The sequence below is a fragment of the Rhamphochromis sp. 'chilingali' genome, assembly GCF_963969265.1.
Source record: "Rhamphochromis sp. 'chilingali' genome assembly, chromosome: 3".
Taxonomy (NCBI): Eukaryota; Metazoa; Chordata; class Actinopteri; order Cichliformes; family Cichlidae; genus Rhamphochromis; species Rhamphochromis sp. 'chilingali'.
Genome location: NC_137931.1, coordinates 41,158,531 through 41,174,491, shown reverse-complemented (window position 1 = coordinate 41,174,491; position 15,961 = coordinate 41,158,531). Strand labels below are relative to the sequence as shown.

Below are 15,961 nucleotides of genomic sequence, written 5' to 3'. Positions count from 1 at the left end.
AAAACTATGAAATATTTTTTTTATTTATCAGATAGTCGATCTGAATTTCAGCATCTGCATACCTTTGACTGAGCTGCTTGTTATTATTAGGGTATTAGTATTTATTTCTTGGCCAGCTGTTTATTAACTTAGCTATAACTGCTGAGCGCTCATTTGTCACCGCTTTATATATTTTGTCTAACTTGACGCATTGTCTCAGGTGGGCCAAACACTTAACTATTTCTGTGCTCTTCTGTTTTCTGTTCTCGATCAACAAGCAGAGTCCTCGAGGGATCTGAACGAGCGGCTCTTGTGTGTGACGACAACGGCGGAAATATTTTTTCGCTGTTCAAAATGGCAGCGTCTCAATCAGGAAGTGGAGAAAACAACTACGAAGAATAAGTTGGATAAAATTCCCTATTTCTGTTACTTTGACGCGAGTCTTCGATCAAAATCAGGCCGTGAGCTCGGGGTTTGGTTTGAGAATAGGAAACACGTCAACGGTAAGTGTACTTCGATTATATTGGGAAAATGCGAGCGACACATCGGCAGTAGCCTTATAACAAGATGCGTTCAGGGCAGCCTCTCCTAGGCGCGCACGTTTTTTACGACGGGCTACGCCGGCTCTTCGGCGCCTGGACTGGATTAAACGAATGGGACGTTATCGATATACATGTAATGTCATGAAACCCATGGAAGTTAGGAGCAAATAAAACACACATAGCGATGTTAATTACTTCGTTATGCTGTGTTCGAGAAAGTCCGGTGGCTATCTTAGCTAGCGTGTTACGGAGTTACACGCTATCGCTTTAATATTAGCCAACCAGCAAGTAATTTGGGTCAATAAAAATTTCCATGCTATCTTTATCATTTAAAGAGAAACAGGTAGCAGTTGCTACAAAAACTATTTTAACACAAATCTGGACAAACTGATATTTTATGTACTAAACTAGAGTGTATTCTCTCTCCAATAACATACAAGTGCCAGGCATGTTAGTGTAAAACGAGCATACCCAAAGTCGGAAAAAGGCTATGAGCTATGCTACCAGAGCTAGCACAATGAGCTATACAAAGTATGGTTGATTTTAGTGAAGTAAAACCAGGTATACTTTGCCTAATCGTTGTTTTCTTGACCAGCAGTCGTACGCGATTTTTCGGTAAGAAAACGAAGCATATTAATTAGAAATATTCAGAAGCCAGTGTTGGTTTGTTTGTTACTCCGTAATAGATATGTCGTTTGTCGTTCACTAAGCTAACAGTAGTGGCAGTGATACTGTACGCAGAGCTTTGGCTGTTTTCCTTTGTGCTGTTTGAAACCAGTGCGTCCACTTTTATCAACACAAGCTGTATTTTCAGCTTATTTAAAAAATGCTGCTTACTTTCATCGCGTAGGCGTACACACTAACTTTAGCTGAATTACAGGAGAGGGAACAACGCCATTTAGTATAATCTCAAAGCAAGTCAAGTTAGTTGAAAAGTACTGTTGTTCTCGGAGACCTTGGGGAGATGTTGCCCCAGTTTGTGCATCTAATGTATTAATTAACAAATGAGACAGAAGAAAGGCTGAAAGTTGTAAGCGTACTTGGTAACAATAAACTTTGTGCGTGTAATACATGTTTCCGCACACTTCTTTTTCATTATATGATTATGACGTGTATGTACCACTGTTAGGAATGTTGTGTTTGTCAAAGAGGTGGCTAAAGTATGCGAGTATTCTGTGCCAGGGTGCTTTAACTTATTATAGTAGAAGGGTCCGGATTAAACACGCCACTGGTCATGTCTTCCACGAATTTAAGCTATATGTTTAATACAGAAAAAAATCAGATTGATGTGGCTGAAACCAAACACATTGGAGCGTTTGGATTTGACTCATAAGGAAATGAAAATGGCTCCCACATAGCTGTCCCCTCCAGTTCTTTCCTGCAATTTTCGCTATTTGGTTTCCACTGTGTTTCTCGCCTGCAGCAAAGGCTAGTCGAGCCCTATGCAAGCCTTGACACAGTAGGTTGCCATGGTGCCTGGCTATTTTTCTAATTATGTCATTCTCCTTTTGTTGATGGATAGTATTTGGTGGCTGCGAAATGAACAACATGCTAGGCTTTTGTCACAGTTTTAGTCAAAAATATCTAAACCCCTGTGATGAGGTCAATTGACTTGGTGTTGTTTGTTGTAAAATCCCTCTTGCAGCCAAATCTCCCCCACTCTCCTGAACTTAAATGGAAACAGACAGGGTTTTTTTTTTTTTACTTATTATATCACCTACCCAGCAACTTAAGTACTACACTAGAATATAATGCTTTTACAGATACCCATACATAGAGAAAAGTGGCTTTGAATTTAAGGGAAGTTTTGTTGGTTTGGTTAAAACAAATAAAGTACCAGTTAATCACTCATGTAATAATAGCTACTTTTGGTAACCATGCATACCAGGCTGTATTTTAAGTGCGTGTATAAAAAAAAGGTTTGCATGAGCAATAACAGTGGTTGAGCTCCACTTCTACTTCTGTGTGTGTTTATGCTGAACAGCTCCCCTTTTCTAATTTTCCTCTGTGCCAGACAATTGATGGCTGTCTGCCCTGCAGGGACTCTGAGGGTCACTGCACACTAGATCTGTTGGCACCATGTTTAGAGCCTGCAGGAACTACAAAGATGACACACAGAGAATATGTGGGTGTTTCACATAGCAGGATTAGCAAGTTGCATATGCTTTAAAAGTGTTAAGACATGTCCTCTGAAATTTTTACTATTTTTAAATAGTAATGTATGTTCAGGCTTTGTTTAACGCAAGAGTATTACACATGCAGTACAAGGGTTGCTAAAAGGTCCAGTAACATCCACCGGATGACGTTGGAAAGTTGTTGGAAAGAGTATTTTGAATGTAGATCAAGACACGCTGTTTAAATCATAAAATACAAAAGCTTTACATGTGAAGATTTTACACTTTAAAAAGTAACTTGTAAAGTGTAGTGATTGTGCAAAAACTGTATATTGTAATTTATCTGAAGACATAACAGTCTGCTTATTGTCTGGTTTGTAAATGAAGTGCTCATTGAATGACAAAAACTGAATTGAAAGTAGACCTTCTGATGTCAGGAAAATTTTTTAGGGGAGAGCAGTAAGGGATGTTTTTCACTAATTGCCTATGGTTTCTGCTTTTAGAAAAACTTACCTATGACTCGGGTAAAAGTTTTCAGAATTTACTTTACGTTTACATGATGAGAAATATTTGCAGGGTTATTTTCATGTAGATTATGGTTTTAAAATACTTTCTGACTTGAGATGAAATTGGGAAATTAGTTACTCCTGGTCTTATTGGTTTGGGGAGGCCAAACAGCTGTGATGCACTACTAAGCAATGGCTCATGCCCCCCACTGTTTGTGATTTGGCCTCCATTCTCCTTCAGCCCTTGTCTTTGCTAGCTTGTTCCCCCTTTCTCCAATTGGTGCCAGTGATAAATCTCATTTATTGCCTTTGGGTTGATTAGAGTGAGAGTAAAAATGTGAAGTGGAGGAGGGGTATCGGCCCTAGGTAATTCGTTTGATTCAGTTCCTGCTTTCCTGGAATCTGGGCTTCATTAGGTAATAGTTCGTGTACTAAAAAAAATATAAATGTTTGGTGATAGGAGAGTGAAAGCACAAGTAGGAGTTGTTATGAATATGTGGCAATGGGGCTCACCTCTTACACTGTATTATGAAACAGCCTTTTATGATAGGCTGTCTGAGTATCCCCTGTCCCCTTTCCAGACCTGGAGCCCATGTGGATCTCTCCCAAGCCACATCAGAGGTTCGTGAGACATGACTGAAATGCAGGAGAGCATACCACACTCTGGCATGCCTCGTTGCTTTACTTTATGATTTTCTGTGGAAAAAGTGTGTCAGAATACTTCTAAGAAACTCAGACAATGATTTCAAACTGGGACTCATCCAGGAATTAGATATAAGAGAAATGTTAGTCTCCACATAGATTGATAACCGAGTACAGTGCGTGTCAGTGTTTCAGTTATCAGACTAGATCCATATCTAGCTCCACATGGTAACTAGGGAAGAATAAGAAGAGTGGTTAATTATATGCCAACATACAACCTAGTTTGTGAAATTTTTTTAAATGCGTGAAAGGAGATTTGAGGTGTAAATTTTTTTTTAATGAACAATTTAAAATAATGTGTTTTTATGTCTGCTGTTGACCCTTGTTAAACGAGCACCCTACTGTGTTTCCCTGACATGTATTGAACCTAGTCCTAGATTAAAAAACGTGTTCAGTCGTGTAAAACTAGGATTAGTTCATGTCTTGGTAACAGAGCCATAGAGTTTAGACCTTTTAATTGTAAGTATAGTAGTTTCAAGTGAATTTAAGATAAAGTTTTTATTGAAATTACACATTAATGCTTCTTTGCAAGTATTTAGAGGTCAACTGATACTGGCTTTTTGGATCTGTTGCAGAGAATGATTGTGGGAATAAATAATAATAATAATAATAATAGTAACCGGTATTGTATGTCAGGGATGCATCCTGAAAGTCGAGGACTCAAATCATCAGTCAAAGATTGCTGAATATACTTAGTGGACCATTCGTTGACAACATGCTGCATTGCGGTTGAACGTTAAGAGAAGTTGAAATTGAAGGTGAAGTGAAACTTTTTTACCTGCAGAGGCTTTCCTTTTAGGTAACTTGTCTGACGTTAAGTTTAGTGTTATGGGAAGTTTGAAACCTGTGTATTAACGTTACCAGTAGCCATAGATACTTTGAAGTTTATGCCAACAGCAGTGATTAATTACTATAATCCACCATAAAGTTTCTAGACATGTAATAGTATCAGCGAAGTCTTCAGTTATGTGTTGTATACTAGTTTTTTCTGTCCCATAAGAATGGAAATAACAGGCTTTGTCATGCAACTTTATGATGCTGTTTCTCTTCCTGCCCCTCATTACTGCAAAGTTGTTCCAAACATTCAAGGTTACCAGCTAGTAAACCAGACTATAGACACAGTAGCATTTCAAACCTTAAAAGAATTTAATGCAAGAGCTCACATTTCGAACAAGTGTTTGGTGCCTTTGTGCTTAAAGGTTAGCTTCTTTAGTCATTTTACAAATATGTTTGATCCCAACGTCTAAGGTTTCCCAAAGTTGTCAGTGTGAGTAAATATTTGTCCTTCCGTAGTAGAGTGACACTGAATTTCCAAGAATATATAATGGGTCTAACAATGAAGGGGGGGAAAAAGAAAGACTTGTCAGTCTGTGCGGGTCAGCTTACTCTGATGCATAGCTCAGCCACTTCAGTTTCATGTAAACCCTGAACCAAATCTTAACCTGCCTCATCCTGCAGTAAGTGTATTTGTACTGTTGGCAGTAACTTAATTACCCTTGTCCTTAAAAAATGGCCCAGTTAATGTCACTTGACATCATCCAGTTTGATTTATGTGTATGTGAATGCGTGGCTTTGTTTTTTTGTTTTGTTTTGTTTTTAAGTGAGGCAAGTTAGAGTTTTCCTTGTTTTTAACATATCTGTGACATTTTATGAAGCAGTGGCAATGGTGGAGATGGAATTTGTGAAAAGACCGAATGGATTTGGAGTTATAAAAAGAATGGATTATGGTAAACATTACCACTTACTAAAGTAACACATTGCAGTACTTTACCGGAACTGCATTTGAATATTGTCTAAGTAATGACATAATACAAGTTTTTGAAATTTTTCTTTTATTGAGCATTGTGATAAAGATGGCAGTTTTTTGTTTATTCAACTTTTCTTCAAAGATCCCCCACCCAAAACATCATTGACATGTTAGCCTTTTCTGACAGAATTTGTACTGGGCCTCATATTCATTATTTAAATGAGTTCCACACAGCACTTTTCATCGGTTTTAGTCATATTTGGCTTTGCATGTTTTCTCTATTGTTTTAGTTTGCATTTTGTCCTCGGTCTGTCTGTGCTTTTGTTTTTTCTCTTCTCTTTTCTCATTACCCAGCCAGTTTCAGTAGATGACTGCAATTCCTGGAGTCTTGGTCTGCTGAAGATCTGTTCCTATTATAAGGGAGTTCTTCTTTTCCACTGTCGCTGAGTGCTGATTGTTTGGGTTCCCTCTATAGTATTGTAGGGTCTTTACCTAACATTATAAAGTATGACACATAGGGTTTCTGGATGGGATTACTTTACCATTTTATTCTACTTCAGAATAGGGCTGCTCGATTATGGCAAAAATGATAATCACGATTATTTTCACTGAAATTGAGATCGCGATTATTTGACGATATTTATTTAACCCTTTAAGACCTACTATAGAACCAAGTCCGCCAGAGCTTATATTATTTTTTTACATGTTGTAGTGCCATTTGTGGGAGCATTTCAAGTTGCTAAATAACTGTTATAGCCCATATTTTAATAATATGTATGCATTAAGTCCATAGTAACTACATTAATTGCAAAAAAGTGCAATAAACTACAAAAAAATTTATATCGTTTTTGTTTTGTTACATATATTTCTACTTGGAGAAATTTAAGAGGTTTATCCCTCAAAACTTTAAATACAAAAAAGTTGCAAAAAATAGTTTACAACAACAGGAAATTTATTTTGAGTGTCTTCATAGTTTTATTTTGGAGATACACCAATTTTTATATACTGCAGGAAAAACAAAAAAAAAACAATCCTATGATGCAAATTTGCAAAGAAAACAGCATGTGCATCAAAATAAACTATTTCCAGCAGTGCAAACATCCCAGAAACTATTCAGAAAAGTCAAACATGACCAGTAGAGGTTTTTAAGGCCTACAAGTAAAAAACTACATTTCCGCGAAAATGACGTCACTTCCGGTTTCGGCCAGGAAATGGCGGACATGCGACAGTTCGCGCTGACGTTTGTTTCACTGTGGGAAGTGTTACGAACAGCTGATCGGATCGGCAAAGCGTGTTTCTGGAATATTATGTTTTTGTTCCTGCAAGCGCTTTTTATGCAATTTTTGCAAAGCTTTATGTGGAAGGAAACCGTGACCGAGGACAAGCTGATGGCATCAGATGTAAGTACAACTCCTCCGGTTTCATATGCAAAACAAATTATTGCGCTAGCTTACGTGGTTCAGGTTCTACAGGGATTTAAAAATAGTTACACAAAACGGAGCATGCTGCTCTGACCGGATTTAAAGGGTTAACAATGACTTTAAAAAATAATATAAAATAGTGTGCAACACCACTGAAGTTTTTTTTTTTTACCTCTTTTCAACCAACAGCAGTCACTCTCCTCTCCAAATAACTTCTGCTTAGCTTTCCGAGCTTCCCTCGGGTCCTCTTAATCAGCGGTCTCCAACCTTTTTTGCGCCACGGACGGTTTATGCCCGACAATATTTTCACGGACCGGCCTTTAAGGTGTCGCGGATAAATGAGGGAGGGGCTAATAATCGGCTCAGTCATTTTTAATGATCGTTGAAAGCCCAGATCGTAATCGTGATTAAAATTCGATTAATTGAGCAGCCCTACTTCAGAATAGTGTAATGCATGGTGACACTTTAAATTTAGATATATATTGTTGCTTTTTCACCTTACTGTCATCTTACGTTTACACAGCAGATCAAAGCCGCTGTGTGCAGTCTCTGCTGGTATCTGGAACACCTGAGCACAATGTGTTATAAGGTGTTTCATGTTCCTCGTATAATTTTTCTGTAAATCTCATAACAGTGTATGCTCTTTGACAAGCTGTTCATCAAAATAATCTGTAGTAATTAAATAAAGAGCTTATTCTGTGATGGGGCCACCAAATTGCAACTTTAATTCTGACTGACTCATCTGGGACTTGTCATATCATACAGTAGGCACTTGTTCTTTGTAATTATTTTCAGTTTACAGTAATTTGGTCTTCTGATCACAATGATATAATTTTTTGAACATGCTTTGCCTGTCTGATTTATTTTCAGCATGGCTTGTTGGTTTCAAGTAGTGTTGTTCTAGAGTATAAAGGCAGCCTAGTCAGTGAGCCAGCTCCTATGTGAAATAAAAAGGATGAACTGAAGTTTGCAAAGTGACATAGACAGCCAAAGATACACTCCTGTGAGCTGTGCAAATGGTGCAATATTTTCATGCCTGCCAGATAACTGAGGTCAGTTTTAGTGGAGCAGAGAGTACTGTCTGGACTTGAACCGTGTTAGGGCACAGTTCACAGTCCAGACTATTTCGTTTGCCTGTGCTGTGTTGTTTGCTTGTGAACCATGCATCTGCTAGCTTTTGTTGGGTGTTATGACTGACTCTCTGAATAACCATGGCTGAGAGGGGTGGTTATGGGGGTGGAGATTCAGACGCATTGAGCCAGCTGCCTCCAATTGGCAGCAAAATCTCTTTGGAGTTCAGACTGGGTGAGAGGCAATAGCTAACGCTACTGGCTTCCATGCACAGGATGGAGGTGGAAAGAGGAATGGACGTAAGGGAAACTGGGACATGGAGATATATACACCATATACTGGGTTGCCACACAGCAGGAGGAACTGTAGTGGAAAAAAGAAAACAACTGGGCATTGGTCGAAAGAAAGGAGTTAGGCATAGTGCAGTAATCATAATATGTTATTTTCACATTAGAATGCAACGTTAACTGCATTTTAATATTCATACAGCAGTATATATCATAAATGACTTTAAAATGGCGCAAGGAACAATATTTTAAATCAGCCAAGACACATACATGATGAAAAAGTTCACTGGCTTTGCTTATATAGGTGTGAGTAAAAATCCTTAAGAAATATCACAAGGAGCTGAGCTTTTTTAAAAAAAAAAAAATTGGTTTAATATTTTTTGTGGGGGAGTAAAATAAGCTGTTGTCTATTCACCTAAAAAGTTTAACCAGAGTAGTCAAGGCAAAAAAACTGTGCAACACTAGCATACGCTATCATCCCTCTATTCTGAGGAAATTAGATGACAGAGGAAAACGGGGCAAAGAGGCAGCTAAGTGGATCGTTCTCTTTGATCAAGTCAGCCTTTGATCTATTTCTGGTGAGCTGGTGGTAGAAGTAGAGGGATTTGCTCCTAAATGAGTGCCATCAGGCAACTGTAAAGCATTGTTTTACTCCTTTTTTGCTCTTTTGCTCTTATTATTATCCAAATTGTTTTTGCCCTCACCTTTTTTCTCTCCGTACTCTTCCTGTTCTCCGTTATCGCTCCTTGTTCTTATTTACCACAACAAAGCCATCCTCTCACCCACAAGAGCTCGATTAAGTTCTCGCTTTAAGGATAAATTACTTTAATGTCTCATTCAGCTTGTGTTTGTGGCCACAAAGATATTCATCATCCCGGCAAAATGGTGCTGAATAACCATTTGGAGTTGGTTGATGAAGATGTAATTAGGATTAATTGGTATTCACTTGCAAGCAGCGAAATCTGTGAACCCAGCCTTTCATTTAGAGCAGACCATTCAAATAAATGCCCATTTGTTTTATGAAAGGTGTTCCTGTGTGCTGTCCCAGTCCGTAGAGGCTCTTTGATAAATATTTGTACAAGAGAAATGCAGTAACAACAGACTCCTAAAACCAAATTTGTTTCCATTTCCCGACTTTGATAAGACAGCTGATTCAGTTACACCGTTATTCGATCATTATTCTCTATCCAGTGTCCTACTCAGTTACTGGGCTGTTAACAGTCCCTTTACGGCAATGCTGAATGGAATTTCCTTTCTGGCAGTGGGAACCGGGAAAGATAGGTAGCTAATGTCTGTGTCCTTCCATGTATGTGCTTAAGGGCTTGCGTCATGTCTGTGCATGTGCACACCGTGTCAAGTATGGACCCTTTGTGTTGAAAAAGGTGCTGATTAATAATGTAGGCTGTTTTGAATGATGGCATCCAGCGTTTCCCTGGGAAGTAACTTGTTCCTTTTATGAATATTTCATCACAGCAACTAATGAATCCAGCCAGTCAAGCCAATCATAACCAGCCAACAGCCCCCTTGCTGCTTTGGTGTAGTGTAGCTGGGCCCTAATCATTTCTAACCTGATTACTGGTGATGCTGATGGACTCAGATGGGTCATGAGTAAGTGGTGTACATTGAATTGAATGTTTGTTGTTATCCAGCTTGTTAGTAGTAAAGACAGAGACATACTACAACAGTATACAGAGTGACAGATGCCAACAGAGGGCTGTCTACATATTTCTACAGTACCTGCAATAAATGTGCAGTTACTTTTTTTTTTTTTTCATGAATCCATTTTTTACAGACCTACCGTTTAGTCAAATGAGCCCCTGGGCTTCACCTAAAAAGCACTGCTGCAAGAAACATTAAAGGGCTATAAAGAGATGCAAAATGACTACAGGATATGCTAAAAACCCAAGGAAACCTGTCCCTATGTCCTAGGGACTGTGTAATGTCCCTATAAGTCCCTAGGGCATATAGGGACACCACATGACAACTGTGATGTGGTACTAGATGGGAAAAGTAGGGGACTTTCACAAGTATTTGCCAAGGTGCTTATTGTCTCATGTAATGTCCATGGTAACTTTGGGAAAAACAGACTCATGTGAAATAACTTTAATTCCTTTTTCCTGGCATTTCCACTCATAGATTTCTCCACACTGGTACTGCAGTGACCTCAGAGGTTCAGCTGCACAATAGCATCAGCTGTGTCTCCTCCAGACTGGTTCATCTAGTACTTTTATGCACCTTACTGAGTGCATAGAGCACTTAACAAAAAATCTAATAAATATATAGCACGTACAAAGGCGCTGAAAAAATTGGTTGACATAATGAGGTTTTGACACCTTGTGAGCCGCAAGGAGCTGATTATGCAAATGTGGTTAATGAATGAAGCACAGCTAAACTTCTGAATACTTCCCGTAACCCTACTGAAAAGAAAAGATGATATTAGTATGATTTGAAGTAAAGGAATGCATATTAATGCTACAAGACGGGGGATTAACTATAGTGGGTAAACTGCATAACATGGGATATCATTTATTTACTTTTTGCACTGGTCTTGGTCTTGAAAACAGGATATGGCACATCTGAGATATCTTGCTTTCATAAAGGAAGACATTTATATATTACTAGACCTAAAATGTATTAAGATAATGTCTACAGAGTTACTTCATGTAAAGCATAGAGCATGATTTCATTATGAGTCAGGAAGAGAAAAAAATCACTGTTTGTGAAATTCTGATTGTCAGTATCAACACTCCACATGTGAGTTTTCATTTGTCAAGTGAGGTGGCACACACGCGCTAGGCAGGGTGGTGCTTCTCCTCGTGAGTGTTAATCGTGATTTACCAGCTTAAGGAAGTCACACTTCCCTGGATGATCTCCATGTGCTCTGGCAGCCACAAGGCCACCAGCAGTCAGTCAGCTAGTTCAGTATATGCCAGACTCCCTTTTCACTCTCATTATTGGTACTTGCAAGCTGATAGTGGATTGTGTAACAGGGTGGTGGTGCAAACAGGCAGGCACATATCATGTCTTGGAAATATTGTTTCTAAAAATGTCATGTTACTAAATGTCCACATTTGTGAAAGGGCTGTTTGCTTATGGCAAAAAATCATGCCTATGAGTTTTTCTGTCAATTCTGTGATAACAGTTATGAGTAACAAGATAACTAAGAAAAATCATGCTTTTGCTAAACTTTTTAAATGGCCAAGCAGCAGCAGGCACACATGTCTCAGGAAAGCTGCACAGGACCCACCAAGAAGATAGAGTGCCCCTGCAGGTTCTCCTTCGGAAATGTTGTTATGACTTTTACTTCCTTTATCTATATCTTGTTGATTAAAGGCTCTTTTTGAATTATCTTGGGTGAAACGGTGAGTGAGTTGGACTTTTAGGGAATTGCCAAAGTGCACAACTGTAAAGAAAAAATGGTAACTACATTTATTACATAAAGCAAAATGCAAATTTATGGTTAAACAATAATCGTATATAAGATATCTTGTTTTCACAATTATTAGAAGCCAAAATTATATTTAAAGAAAAATCACATCGTCCTAGTTTGTAGCCTCTTAAGTTAATAGTGTGTGGATTTGTTTCAGGTTTTAAGGATTTTGCAAATACTGCAGATGAAGTGGCCTAATTTGTTTTTAGTGAGCTCTTGCATCAGACCACCCAGGAAGAGGGAGAGAGATGGACTAGGAGACTCACATGGGAGAGGGCTGCACAAAAACCAGCAGTAACCTCTGACTTAATTAACAGATTTAAGAGATTACACTGCAGAGTGCTTGCTTTCACTTGCTCTGTTACATTTTTTGTAGGACATTAACCTTTTTTTTTTCCTTTTTTGTAGCACCCTGTACCTTAAAAAAAAGAACTGCATGAATTGTGTATGTTGAGGAAACTCCTTGTGCCCCTTGCATTACAGTGGACATTTTTTGTTTTCTTCTCACTGCCCACTACTGCCAGCCCTCTTCCTTCTGCAGATAGCCCTCTTCATCACACCACTCTTCCTCTCTGCAGGAGTTAGGAGTAGTAGGGGGGTTTTCTGTTTTCCGGTAATGAGAGACCTTACAGGAAGGGCAGATCTGGGACCACAGTTACAATGATCAGTATCGATTATCCTCCGGAGCTCTCTGGAGGGAGAAGGGGGAACGAGGGACATTTTCTGTTGCTAAGAGACAATAACTGGCATGGTACTAGTGGGTGACGTGGGTTTAGGTGGTAGGGGGGACAAGAGACAGGGCATTATGGGAAGCAATTCTGCCTTTTAAATCAATGAGAAAATGCATTGGTGGACTTAGGCTAGTATTTGAAGATGAAGAGGCTATGGAACGATGGAGCTCCTGTCTGCTAAGGCTAATGAGGAAGACTGAGTGGTTCTAGCTATGACAATTCTTGACTTAGATCAGTGGGCTAGCTAACAAACATCTACTATACTATGATGTTAGTAAGGAATTACATAAATGTTGTAACTGTAGTTTCATGGACATCATTTCAAAACAGCAGAATTCTAAGTGCTACATTGTCTGACATCTAATGGTTAAAAGCAATAAAAACTGCTTCTCGTGTGTGCTTTTTTGAACTTTGGTTCTTTGTGGAGAACGCTGCTGTTGTTTTACTTGTGTTTAGAAAAACTTTATATCCCATCAGTACTGGATTTAATGCATCATATCTTCACCCTTGGGATATATGGGCTTGGCTTTTTTAAGGACTCTTGTGTTTCTATATCATCTGTGTTAGTCTCTTTATCTGCTAGCCAAAAACCTATGCAAATGGACTCCTGTGCAGTACCATAAGGCCCGCATGTTTCAGCAGAACGTTGGTATCGGCCATGTTAACTGATACTATCAGCAATTAAAATGACATCATTGTAAGCAGGCGATGTTTATGTGTTGTGTTACATCCATTTTTTTGATGGCTAAAAGTAGGGTAATGAAGGGCTGAAAGAGCTTAAAACTGTGTTTTTATAATAAAGATTTCTTTGTTTCCCTGCAACAAAAGGGGATAAAATAAGAACAAAAATAAAGAAATAAATACTTCAGTATTGGGCATTGGCCAGACATGATGGAGCCATAATGTTACAGCTGAGTTAGTGATGCCGAATTGGTTAGGAAATTGAATGGTGCACAACAAGTGCAAGCAAAACCAAAGCGTGGCGTGCACTAGGAGCTGTGATGACACTTTTGGCATGCATTTGCAAAGCACTGTCCTTACGTTGCTACACTAAGTAGATTTATGCAACACCAGCATGTCCTCACAAGGCTCCCAGTACACAGTCTCTGACTCCCTTGCCTTGCTTTTGTCTCCCTGCTTTGAGCTGCACTTTCTAGGGTGAAATCCGGCCATACATATTCAAAAAATATCTAATTTCCTTTTGCTTCAGACCTCTTGCCTAGGAAATTTGCCAGTTGGTTCTTTGCATTGGGCTTCCCCCTCATTTGTTTCACCTTTATCCAGACAGTATCACACAGGCAGCCTGAAGTGGAAAATGGCCTCCCTTTGTGTGTATTGGCTCTGCTAGTGGTGACTATCTTGGGCCAGGCCTCTGTCTCATACACTGACTTGCACACACTCGGACACACAAAGTCCTCCTTATTTAGACCCTCATGAACTCTATTAGGATTTATTACCTCAGCTTTGTCCCCAGTGAACATGTCTGGTCTGTGTTCCAGATTGGGGGCAAACTGGAGGAGGGAATGAAGGAAGGACAAGGGGAAGGAGGGTAGCAGTTTGAGTAGTAGTGTTTCTAATGTAACACAGACATGCTTTGTAAAGTGCTAAAACATTGGATCCCATCTGGTGAGATTCATTAGAGATTTGTTAGGCTTGTGGACTTTAAGTAGCAAAAAACTGACTTTAGTTTTATATATTGTTTATGTGATCTAGTTGGAAATCGCAGTTTATGGATTTAGATCCCATATAAGAGAAAAGAGGTTCTCTAAAATATACAGAGATATTATACTTGATATTAAATAATTTAGCTAATTGAGCCAAAGCAATTATTGTGCTGCATTCAGTTTTGCAATCGCTCAAATGCTTTTCCATTCAGGTTTTCCCTTTGTATATTTTTGTAGCTCTGTGTGTTTAAGATTGACAATGTTAAGGTATAGGCTTTACAGCATTTTAGGAATCTGTCTGCATATCTACGAGTTGAGTTGTAAGATACACATATTTTACGACATGAAAGGTCTTGTGAGTACACACTATTGGTGGTTTTACTGGCTGGAATTTGGCTTTGGGGGTTACTGAATGTGTAAGCAGTGGTCCTCGTCCAGCAGAGAGTGACACTCAGCGGCAGAAAGCTGTGCCATTTTCTGTTAATTCTGAACATTTGTTATACAATAATAAATCAAACCAATAAACACAACTGGTTTAAACATAATTTATTATAATTGATTTTCTTTTATTTATTTTTGGACCACCATGTCTGTATTAAATACTATTATGTTATGTTTGTTATTTAGCTTGTGCTCATTATAGGTTTATCCAGCGCAGTGCACACTGCTGTGGACCTCTGGCCATGATTTTAATTGGTTCTGTAATGAATGTGGAATCTTCAGTGATGTTGGATGACAACCAGCTAATGAGGACTGTCCATCAATAAATATCTGCTCAAACTCTGCATTATGAATAGAGATGGCACGATACCACTTTTTTATGTCCGATACCGATACCGATATCATAAATTTGGATATCTGCCGATACCGATATGAATCCGATATAGTGTTTTTTAATCAACAAAACTGTTTTTTAAATATCTTGCTGCATTTTGTATAAGTTCATACTCAAGTTTAAAACAACAACTACACTAAAGCTATTCTGTTATACCTGTATGCAAAAAAAAATATTTCATAGTTCAGCAATACTGATCAATCTAATAAACTTAAACCTACACCATCCTCCCTATTCTGGTATTTTAAAGAGTACTTAGCATAAATATTAAGCAACCTAACTAATAGGGTTCCAACTTCCAGCAACAACAAAAATAAATAAATAAAAAATAGGGAACCACCCCTCACGCGCCACCTCATGATGCTTAATCGACGTAATCAACCTTAATTTGATGCAGTGTGAAAAAAAATGCACAGAAATCAATTATTTTTCAAGAAATATTAAATAGATTCAACATCTTTCTTCAACAAAATTGCAGACTGCACAGATGGTACCTTCCCAAAGGAAAAAGTACTATAGCTTACTAGGGTATATATATTAGACTTAATAGTTACTATATACAGTAATTGACTTCTATTCATTTTACATCAAATTAAAACTTTGGGTGTCAGATAATTATTTATTAAAAGCTAGACATTTTAAATGAGAATAAGAAAGAAAAGTATGTCTTTGTGCCCCCTTTTCCCTGTTAATGCCCTATCAGCCCCCCTGGCTAAACTTTGCTAGATCCGCCCCTGCACAGTTACAGCCGTCAGCTACGTAGAAAAAGATCCTCGAGTAGAAAGTAATATTAAATACATTCTAACAACAGCTGATCAAGCTTAAACGTGCTGCTGTTGTTCAGCCGCTGGTTTCCTCTTTCTGGTGCAAAGTGGGCCAAAAGCAAACTAGAGACACGGACTAGCGACAGAAAAGCCGATCAGCTGATCGTT

The 15,961-nt window shown here is 38.6% G+C and overlaps 1 protein-coding gene across 4 annotated transcripts in view; it reads left to right on the top strand.

Moving 5' to 3' along the window:
• The first annotated feature begins 288 nt into the window (after nucleotides 1-288).
• Nucleotides 289-15,961, top strand: part of sbno2b (strawberry notch homolog 2b) — a 63,461-nt gene continuing 47,788 nt past the window's right edge. For 2 of the 4 annotated variants that reach the window (XM_080877766.1, XM_080877762.1), the window contains exon 1: nucleotides 289-482. The gene's annotated coding sequence lies outside the window, so the exon portion shown is untranslated. Of the gene's footprint in view, nucleotides 483-985; nucleotides 1,137-15,961 lie in introns of those variants that run through there. The other 2 variants (XM_080877765.1, XM_080877763.1) reach the window with 2 other exon arrangements.